The 11881-nt window shown below is 32.0% G+C and overlaps 1 pseudogene; it reads right to left on the reverse strand.

Annotated features, from left to right (window-relative positions):
* Positions 1–1270: 1270 nt before the first annotated feature.
* Positions 1271–4073, reverse strand: LOC124837894 (cysteine-rich receptor-like protein kinase 25; annotated as a pseudogene).
* Positions 4074–11881: the final 7808 nt, after the last annotated feature.

The raw sequence follows: 11881 nt of genomic DNA on the forward strand, positions 1-11881 counted from the left end.
TATATATATATATATATATATATAAATATTATAAGTCTGTATTGTATATAAATATAAATATGAAAGTTTAGATATTAAATACGTAGTTTATATAATTATTTACCTTCTTATCTCTTTACTTAAAATTTATATTTATAAATTTTGAAATAAGTGTTTGATTAACTATCTCTTTACTTAAAATTTATATTTATAAATTTTGAAATAAGTATTTTATTAATTATAGTTTAATTATTTTCAAATCACACTTTATTTAAATTACTCAACATTAGAGTTAACCTTTTAGACGACTAACCATTCAATTCTATTTTTTGAACTGCATAATTTCAAAAGTTGTTTGTGAGAGTATTTGATTAATTGTTGACGGTTCGATCAGTGACTTACTAAACAGTCATATTATATACTGATCAAACACAATATCTTTTTACAACTACTTATTCTCGTGAAAAAGCACATTACATATCAAATGCTCTCAACAATAATAATAATCAAATATATTCTCTTATGTTATCTCAAAGGGCATAAACACATGTCATTTTTAGATGAAGTCTTTCTATTTAAATGTGCAAAATTAAAGCAACAAGAAACATTATGCCCTTTCGAGCACTTTGAAAGTTTTTATGTTGAATATAACTAAATATTCTTTTTCATTGTTTCATCAATACCATATATTTATAACTATAAATCTAAATTTGATTTTATTTACTTTAATATATTTTGCTCGTAGCATGCTTCTATCTTTACTTGCAATAAACAATAAATAATTAACTCATTATTTTTTTTTTCTTGTAATTGTTATATTTACATTAAATTCATGTTGAAAGAAATTACAACAGATTTTATAACCCTTCAGTCTATTTATCCCGCTTATACATATAAATCCTCTTCAGTCTATTTTTAATGAACCGAATGTGGGAAGAACCAAATCAACAAATCTTACAAACTCCAAATTATCTAATTCTTTAACTCTTTTTTTGTGAACTTGGGCCATGATTTTTTGTATAATACTTGGAAATCTTAGAAAAAGCTCAGCATGTGTTAGGAGGCTCAATTTTTGACGAATTTTCCTTTAAGAGAGATTCGAAGGAACTCCCACTAATCCTACTACAGAAGTCTAAGATGTTCTAGAGGAAACTTGAAAGAAAAAGTAGAAATTTTTTTAAGTGAATGCAGACACGAAGGTTAAAACATGCCCTAATATAAGTAAATTAGTTTTGTATATTTTGTTTACAAAATGTTAACAAAATAAACACAAAGTATATATAGAGGCACCCAAACAAACTACAATAAAAAATGATCCTTAATTGTAATATTTTCAGCAACAGATAACTAATGTTGCTGAATAAACTTGAATAAGATAATTAAAAATCCTTGGTTTCTGTTTTTCCACGCATAAAAAATGCTGGTTCTTGAGGTAAAGGCAGTTTTCCAACTTGATCACAGCTAAAATACGAAGCAATTTTTGCCATGATAGGCCTCTGATCTGGGTTTCCCTGCACACATAATAGACCAATTTGTACACACTTATTGATTTCTGTTTCAGACAAGGAGTGTGGTAATGAGGGATCCAACAGTTCAAGTACTCTGTTTTTCTTCCACTTCTTCCAAACCTGCAATTAAGATGCTAAATAAATGCTCATTTATCTTTTTCCATGATATCAATGCTCTTTAACATCTTCACAAAACTCTTCTTATTAGTTAAATCTATTGAGAAATTACAAAATCATGAATAAGAGTCATCAAATCAAAAGTGAAGGTTAGAAATTTCACATTGACCAGTGATAAATTCAATTTACAGATTAAAAGTGATAACAAACCCTATCTTGTAGAATTGAATTAGGTTTAAAATTCCCCTTTTAACATTTTTATAACTTTTATAATATCTAATGATTCTCATTCAATGTTTAGAAGTATACTAAAATATGTTGAAGAACCTGTTACTCATATTTTTCTTGGAATCTAATATTAAGATACTCACATGGCTCAAGAGATCATCCAAATCTTTTCCATTCCCATCAACGTTTCTCTTCCCACTGATTATTTCAAGAATTATAACTCCAAAACTAAAAACATCAGATTTCATAGAAAATTGGCCAAGCATTGCATATTCAGGAGACATGTAGCCACTGCAAAACAGTAATAAATTCACAAACTCATCATCAGAAACCAAACAATTCCTTTGTGTTGTTTGAGAAGAAAGTTTCTGAGCATCAAAGCTTACTATGTTCCAGAAATTATACTTGTATTCCCTTGCATTTGATCAATGGAAATAATCCTTGCTAATCCAAAATCTGATATTTTTGCGTTCATTTTGTTGTCTAACAAAATGTTACTAGGTTTAAGGTCACAGTGTATAATGTTAAGATGAGAATCCTCGTGAAGATAGAGAATTCCTCGTGCAATTCCTCTTATAATCTCGTAACGTTCGGACCAACTTAATTTCCTATGATTTTGAGGGCCTGTAAAATTTAACATGAGACAAAACCATTTTTAATGATCAGAAATGCTTGAAAAAGAAAACAAAGATAAGGTTTAAAGTATCATACTGAATAGGTAGTAATCAAGGCTTTTGTTGTGCACAAACTCATAAATCAGTATCTTCTCATTCCTTTGCACGCAAAATCCTATCAGTCTCACAAGATTTCTGTGTTGAAGTTTGGAAATTAGCAAAACCTCTTTCTTGAATTCTGTAGCTCCTTGACTGGAATTTTTCTTCAGCCTCTTTACTGCTATTTCAAGTCCATTTGAAAACACACCCTGCAATATACATGCTATTAATAAACCTTAAATTGATCATTGCAGCAAAATTCTCCATTACTGTTTAACACAAAGCATAGTTAGCAACCTTGTATACTGCTCCAAAACCACCTTCCCCTATCTTGTTATCATCAGAAAACTTGTTTTGTTGCTTCTTGAATAGTACTCAATTCAAATTGCAGAGAGTTCAATTCTGCTGAAATCTCTTCTCCACCTAAACCAAAAATGTAGTCAGTTATAATCAGTAGTTCAGTGAAGAACAGAATCTCCACTGCTAAGTAAACTTGAACAGAATGGAACTATGATCATAGAAATGAAGATTGTTTCCAGTTCTTCATTACAATTTCCTTTCCGGTGCTTGAGATCCTTCCTTAACTCCCTATGTAACAAATAGCAAACAAAAAACAAAACAATAACTGGAACAAGGCCATGAAAAAATATGATTGATGCAATTACTCCCAGATTCTTTCTTTTTCCTGCAATAGAGATTAGTATCAACATAAGTAACTATTTCTCTGAAATATGTTAAACAAAGGATACACATAATTAAAGTACGATCTAACCTCTAAGAAGTGGGAAAAACAGATAATGATCATATCTAACAATACAGCTCGGATATATAACTCTTCCTCCTATCTTGCCTCTTGCACATGTTTGAAGAAAATTCATGGCATCCCTAAGGCACTTTCTGCAATTTTCCTTGGAGAGGTATGGCATGCACTGAGCAAAGCCAAAAATGCTTGTCCTGAGAGAATGTTATTTTCTTCACAGCAAATTTAACAGAACCATTGAGCTTCAGTGGCTGCAGTCAGAAGATCCTCCATCAAGGAACTCAGCATTCTGTTGAAAATATCCAATTCCCCCTCATAATCCTCACTGTTCTTAACACACCATGATGGCTTTTTCTCAGTAGTGTTGTAGAAAAACCTGTTTGAGTAGCGAACCATGCATTCATGGGTCCAAATTATAGCCTCTTTGTTGAAGACACACTTTGATTTAAGTGTCTGGATTGAAGTATTCACACATTCTCCACATTTCTCCATATATCCATTGCACGTGAAGAGGCCATAGACAGTGTCTTGTTTGTTTGTTCCACTCACTGTGGTGTTGTAATAGTTGGTGGTGTTAACTTTGGATGTAAGTTTAGATAAGAGTTTATTCAGATTCAATTGGTAACTACTTTTGGGACTAAACTTTGGCTTGTCTGTGCAATCATAGTGCCTGAAAGTTGAGGCTGTTTCAGTTGCTAAAATGTTAAGGGTGCCAAGTAAGTAGAACATAAGCATCGAGAACAATTTCAGACGGATCAAAGAAGCCATGTTTTGGGATATTCCTTCTGCTTAATGTTAATACTATGATACACCACAGCTGGATTAATCTTCAAGAAGTATTTGGATTTAATAATTAGTCTTTATTTTAAGCTAATATATGTGTCTTGAGTGAACTAAGTAAAATGTTAAAAGCTTATTTTTCTTTCATTTACTTTTGTCTGAAGTATAGAGATAATATTTGTTCGTTGTTTTTTAGGATGCTATCTATGTTAATTAACATGCTAAGTGTAAGTGTGATCCATCTTACATGATAGAAATTATATTTTCAAAACTTTTTAAAATTTATAATGAGAAATTATCAAAAGATGGTAGAAAATAAACCAAAAATCAGGGGTAACAAACATGTTAAACTTTATTTATTTTGAAATTTAAACAAAAAATATATTACCTTTAATAGAAAACTTCACTATTTCTAATATAATGAAGTATATTTAATCTCATTTCAAATTATTTTATTTTCCTAAATATTTGTTAAATTAAATAATTCAAATTTATTAAATCATACTTTTCTCTTTTAAGATAAAGTATTGCAATTATTAGAGATGTAAAATGCTATTTCAACGTCAAAAAATATTAATAATTAAAAAAATATTAGTATTAAGATTTTTTTAATCAATTTTGATTGATGGTAGTACGAAGTTTTTTCTCAATGGGTGATGTTGTTTTTGTTAATGTCAATTATAATTGTTTAGACGAATTTTAATTAAACTAAATACATTTTTGGTTTAAACTTCGGATGTTTTTCGTATTTGTATGAGAATCTCAAGTGAGTTCTCATGTTTGCAACTATCTCAAATGGGTCATAATTAAAAATGAGGCAATTTTATCCTAACTGTTAAGTTGTTACATACGACGTTAAGAGGTGCTGACATGGTGCACACTGATGTAAAAGTGTCTGATTATGTGGATTTTTTTTAAAAGTAAGAGTTTTTGATGTGACAAAATTTATTCCTAATCTAACAAAGAAATTGGTTTCTAATCGAAATTTACAAAGACTCGCTCCCCATGGATCTTGTCGCAAGTTGCTGGCAACCAAACTTCCCCATGAAAAAATGGGGAATGTAATTAAACCAATTTAATCCTAATTGAACCCAAAAAACCTAAATTGAACTCCAAATATTGCTTTCCTCTCTTTAATTGAAAACCCAATATGGGTAGTCTCTCTTTCCTCTTCTAAATACGTTGGGTTTTTTTCTCAATCTATCCTATGACTCTGAACAAAAGGTTCAGACTTTTGCTCCCAATTCTCAAAAAAAAAAACCTAGCTTGAGGGCTCTTTGATCTCGTGCAAGAGGACTTCTAGGGGAGAACCTATCTTTTTCCCCATATCTCTTTCGGTCTCGCGGACAACCCCAACTCTGGAAAGGTTCTTCCTTCACGAGCACTTATCTTCTTCCCCATATCTCTTTCGGTTTTGCGGACAACCCCAACTCAATATTTTAATGCTGTACTTATTGTGTATACGAATCTTTTCAAAGATACTATTTGGCTCTGTAATGTCTTCATCACCCATTTAAACACTGATCGTCACTTGAAAAAGAGACAAGGACCTGAAACCCATTGATAATACCTATTCATTGCCCCCAATAACAGAGAACACTAAAAACCAAATTCAACATCCTAGCCACAACCATGTTCAACCTCTAACCACCCGAAACCCCAAAGTCATACCCAATAAAACACAGTACAAATAGGAAGATAATCGTCGGCAACATCGCCGACGCCGAGTGTGGATTCCGAGTAGAGGCGAATCGATCATGACGGCTCAGGATTCGCATAATGGAGTGCGTTTTTTCCCTCACCGGTGATGCCTTTAGCGACGACCAGGATTACCGGCGACAACGTGACAATGAGTGTTGGCAGTGGCATAGTGTGGCGATTTAGTGGCGAGCCTTGGTCGTGGAGGTGGGCACAGTCCAGGAGTCGTAGCGCGTGAAGGGAGAACCGTTGCAGGTGGCAGCGGCGCTTCTAGCATGGGTGATGTTGCCGACAGCGATTTCGGCCGGCCACAGAGGTGCGCGGCAACACTGGTCAAAAGGAGAACCCTTTTCTTTTTGAAGAAGAGAAACCCTCTGTTGCGCCTAGCTAGGAAGAAGAATGGGACAACCTTTTTTCTTCTCGTTCTTGGAAGAAATCCTTAAAGAAAGAGCTTCTTACTGCACCAACACAAATTTCTTAGACAAGACGAAGAGTATCAGGTTCTTAGACAAGACGAAGAGATCAAATGAAATCCATAATTTCCTAAAGTAAACAATTTGATTTGTGATATGTCAAACACTCCTTATTTAAATAACAAAGTCCACATAATCAAATAATGCACATCAACATATTATCTGTACACCACGTCATCATCACTTAACGCCGTATGTGACAACTTAACGGTTAGGACAAAAGTGGCTCAATTTTACAAATATTATGACTCAATTGAGACAGTTTCAAATATGAGGACTCACTTGAGATTCCGTACAAATATGAGGACCATCCGAGGGTTTAAACTTACATTTTTTTATCACATTTAAAATATTTAATTTTAGCTTGAATTATAATTGAGTTTAAATTCACTTTTTTAGCTTAAATTTGTTTATTTCATATTAATTGAATTTTAACTAAAACATTGATTAAAATTAATTTTAAAGTATTGGGAGATGTTCAGATAACTTCCTAATTAGATTTGTCTAGACAAGTCTAATTAAACTGTCTAGTGTGATTATTTCATTAGATGGTTTGATGGACCATGTATAAGTTGAATTTTGATTATATGATAATACATAAAATCTTCTCGAACTTTCTAATTTGTGTTTTCTGCAGCTTTAATTAAGCTCTCGTTTATAGTTGATATAATAATAGATTATCTAATGGACTTAAGGATGATGTTAGCATATTGATTTGATGACTTTTTAGTGAGGTGAGAAATTAAGATTATAAGCTTAATGAAGAAATAAATTGTTTTATAAACAAAAAAGTAAAGTTGATTTATGGCAAGTTGAATGGACTATACATCTACTCTATGAATGGTTAGATGTATGATGTGTGGACCACTGACTCTTCTACTCAAGTGCTTACTTTGCAAGACAAACTTCATGAAGACTTGTTTTTATGTGTTAAAGCTTTTGTAATAAGTAGATTTATGTATAGAGATTTATTTGTTGTTGATTCCATGTATTGTATGCTTTAAAATTGTTTTGGAGTCACAAAAACTCTATAATAATCTATTAACACTTAAAATAATCGATTATCACAAAGTTTTTAAAGGTTACTAAAAACTCATTGTCTCTAGAATAGTCGATTACCAACCTATGATAATCGATTATCCATAATTGACTATGACTTACCATAATCGATTATCACGACTAGTGTTGGAGTTTTTAGGCATGTTTTTTGCCATTGTGCATTCATTAAATGCATAATTGATTACCATAAGTGGATAATCAATTATCACACAAGAAATAACTAACAATGGATTTTTTGAGGTGTCCTTGAGTGAGGTCTTTATAAAGATGATTTAGATTCTCATTTTAACACACGAGAAACACGAAAACGTAACTGTTCATTTTTTAGTTATGAAAAGTATGATTTAGGGTTTGTGTAACCCTTGTTTTGGCTTTGAAAACTTGGTGTTGGCATAGAGTGAGAACTTTCACTAGGAGTGTGATTGAGTGATGTTGTTGTTGCTGAGTGAAGCTTGTCATCCTTTGTAAATATTTAAAGAAAGTGTTCATTTTTCGTGAAACATTCGAAGGAGGTGTTCACCCCTTGGGACCTTGAGAGGAAGTGAGTTTCATCTCTTGTAGCAACAAGAGAGGTGTTTTCTAAACCCTTAAACTTGTCTTTCTATGTGATTGTAATAGTTTATTGGTTTTGTGATATTGGAACATTAATCTCCGTTTGGGATTAGCAACTGGACGTAAGATCCTCGTGATCTGAATTAGCTAGTATAAAATTGTCTGTGCAATTTTCTCTCTTCCTTACTATTTATTATTTTAATTATCTGCTAAGGAAATTAAAATTAAGAGAAAATTATTAAAGACACACTTTGTGATAAGAAACCAATTCACCCCCTTCTTGGTTTATTGTTCAAGTTAAACATTTTGTTGCACCGCTCTGACACTTTCTGCAACAAATTTTTTACTTTGGATTGAATGAATTAAAGCTTAAAAGATTATATCCTTGAGAAACAAATTTAGTTCACTAAAGACCAGGGGAGGGGGTGTTGAATAGTGTTGTGGAAAACTTTTTGCCAAAAGACGTTTAACAACCTTGGTGATGGTTAATATGTTGTCGTTGAACCTATCAAATTAATACTACTTTAAAAAGAAACTTCAGTATTGCCAAGTTAGTAGTTAACAAACTAGATAGGGTTAAAGTAACCTTGAGTCGTTTTCCAACGAATACAGAATTGGTTTTCAATACTTGACTCTTATGGAGACTTTGAAAAGTTAGTAAAATACAATGCAATGTTTAAAAATAAAAGTGAAAATATATCCTAATGAAATTAATATTGAAGAATGTTTGAGTTTAATTGAAGAACAAATAAGAGACTTTAAGACAATTATTATGAAATAGGCGATGTTTTTCCAAGATAGATTCATTATCGATTTTCTAGAGATTATTATTCAATTAATTATTGTTCGAGTTTCAAATTAATTTGAGGGCGATATTACAATTAATCAAAGTAGATTCTCAATCAAAAGTAAGACGTTTCTAGATTATTCACAATAAATTCAAGCAAAGTAAAATCTCAATTAAATCCTATTGTGTTTAATCATGACTATTCTTAAATCTAATTACCAAATTAAAAGTTAATTAATCAAAGTAAAGTTTCAATTAATTACTGTTAAAGTTCTTACAACTAATCAAAGTACATTATCAATTGATAGCAAAAACTCATTCAATCATATGAAAGTTACTAAATTCAATCAAAGTACTTTCTTAATCAAACCTAGAAACCCTTGAACTCATGATAAATATGAATGTAAATTAAAACACTTTATGATGTAAAAACCATTACTTTTGACGTGATTATGAGATGAAAGACATAGAAGAAGGATAACCCAAATCAATAATGAAAAGAAACAAAGATATTTAATTCAACTTAACCTCAAAATCCATAATGAAATTATAGTGAATAATCTTATAAGTTTAGCCCTCCACGAATGGAGTGGAATACATGATAAAATAAAAGTAAGAGGTAATGGATGATTGCTTCCTAGTGGAGGAGTTCGAGTGAATGAGTGATGGGTCTCTTTTGCTTCCCTGAGTCTCATTATATAAGAATTGATTGGACTTCAATTCTGAATATTCGTTGATAAAATCTTTTATCTTGTACTGCAATATCTTCAAATAATTAACAGATTTTAGATAATTATAAAAATATTCGGGAGATGTGTTGATAAAATCTTTTATCTGATATTGTAATATCTCTCAAATATTTAATAGATTTAGTTAGTTTTTAAATATTTGGTAGATATTTCTATTGATATTTTCAGATATAATTATCTTGAAAAATATTTAATAAATTATTACAACTGATTCCCAAAATTGCATTTCAGTCCTTCTTACTTTTCCAAATTGCATAAAAGCCATAAAGTTTCAATTATTAATAACCATTTATCTTTACTAAATATATTGTTATATTTGATAGACACATGTTTCATCCAGTATAGTCCCTTAGTATAAGTAATCATTTAAACATTATATCTTGTTATTATTATTTTATTGAGTGTTGTTTTTTAAACCTCAAAATCCGAGTTGTTAAACAGTCTAGTCTTCCTAGACGATCTCTTCCCAACATCGGTAAAACATCCTCCTCACTAGTTGCTTCTCACCCCTTGCCAGGTTGAAGGATACCTTATCACAATGTTGAAACTCCATGCTAAAGACAACTCCAGTTAAGGGCCTTGAAAGTTTATGAAGTGGAGGACTTCTCACCTTGAAGGTGAGATTTCCTTTTTTCCTTTTATCCCTTAAAGGAAGCGTCAGACAAAGAAAATATCCACCTCCCCTTTTTGGATATTAGGGAGACCCAACTCTTCTTGGCATTCGGGCAAGTGTGAAAGTAGTGGAGGAAGATGTGGGAGGAGTAGGAGTGATGTCTAGAGTCGAGAAGAGCACCCTAAAGGCATGCATCCAAGCTCAACTGTTCAGGTGTAGTTGAGTGGGTGCCATGTTCAAATCTTGTACTATGCCCATTTCAAATTCATAAAAAAGAAGACGAGTGAATAGATCTTAGAAGAGACAGACATACATGTAGAAGAAGTCCATAGGAATACTCTCTCTCCAATGAAATACTCGTTCGTTCCTTGTGAAAATGATCAAGCTGAACATCTTGGTGCTTCGGTTAGCCTCAATAAGGTAGGTTTGCCTTAAAGTATCGGAAAATACTAGAAGGAGGTGTTGAATAGTGTTAATGGAAAAAACTTTTCGCAACCTTTCTCATATAGTACTTTAGTCGAGTACAAAATTTTTCTTGTAAGCTGTTAGACGCTCGACCTTACGATTAGTTTTAAACAATGAATTCTTTTCAAGTGCTATTCAGAATATTCGTTGCATCATTTGTAAAGACTTCCTTTTAATGAATAATCGTTTGGTATGGAAAGCTCTTATATTTAAAATGAAAATAAATGCAATTGCAGATTTTATAAGAGAAGCGCTGAGAGAGAAGTAAAGGCACAAATATTTTTATACTGGTTCACTCCAACTAAGCTATGTTCAGTCTCCTCTAACATTATAGGGTTCCACTATAATCTTCAACAAGATTACAACTGAGTATTATCACCACTCCTAGTATCCCTAGGCACTCCTGGTATCCTTTGATACACTACCTAGTTGAGTTTGACTCACTTTTGGTTGTGTAGTATTCTTCACCACTCTTGGTATCCCTAGTAAGAGAATAACTCCTATTACCCTAGACTAGTTGAGTTTCACCCACTCTTGGTTTCCACTATACAATCCTGGCATCCCCCGATACATTGCCTAGTAATCCTTAATTAACTCGCCTGAGTTATACGACAAGTGTTTCAATTCTCTTTAGAATTGCAATCAACTAATTGCTTACAAGTCGTTAGACGATTACTCTCATAGAGAGGATATATGTTCAATACAATACAGTCTATAGACTCATGAGTATTTCTCTCTTTTTTATTTTTGCTCTACTTATAAATCGTAAGCTAATATTACAATGACGCTTGAGAGTGTTTCTTGACTTTGCTTTTTCTCTTCGCAGATATTCTCTTTGAGCTTGAGCTTCTCTGTGCTTTTCTCTAAACATTTTTTCTTCTCTTCATAGGATGATGTTTTGTTGTGAGTTATCCTCTTGATTCTTAGTTCAAATCATCTACTATTTAAAGGCTCTTCAAAAGATATTCGTTAGACTGAGCTCTTTTCTTGAATCTTGTGTCTTTTTTGTCTTGTCGTGTGAAGCAGTCATTGGTTAAAGTCAACTTTTCAGAGTAAATTTGTTTTTTCAGTACTTTGATAGAAATAGGTTGTACTATTTTTCTAGCATGACTTTTGATGGTAAGAACATTCCGTGAATGTTTTCTCTGTCTCTAATGTCAACTTCTAATATATTTCAAATAGAGTAGGTGCATGCGTGTAGTAAGTTATCTCTTGAGTAGATGTGCATGTAGCATATATGTCTTCGAATATTTGATATATTTCAAATATAGTAGGTGGATGCGTGAATGTTTTCGAACATTGTGCATTTAATGACATTTAATGCTTGTTTGGAACAACAAAGTGCTTTTCACATTTTCTACCGTTGAGATAGCGTTTATCATTTAAGCTTTCCTCTAAGA

The sequence above is a fragment of the Vigna umbellata genome, chromosome 9 (genome assembly GCF_029865625.1).
Source record: "Vigna umbellata cultivar VRB3 chromosome 9, Vumbellata_1.0, whole genome shotgun sequence".
Taxonomy (NCBI): domain Eukaryota; kingdom Viridiplantae; phylum Streptophyta; class Magnoliopsida; order Fabales; family Fabaceae; genus Vigna; species Vigna umbellata.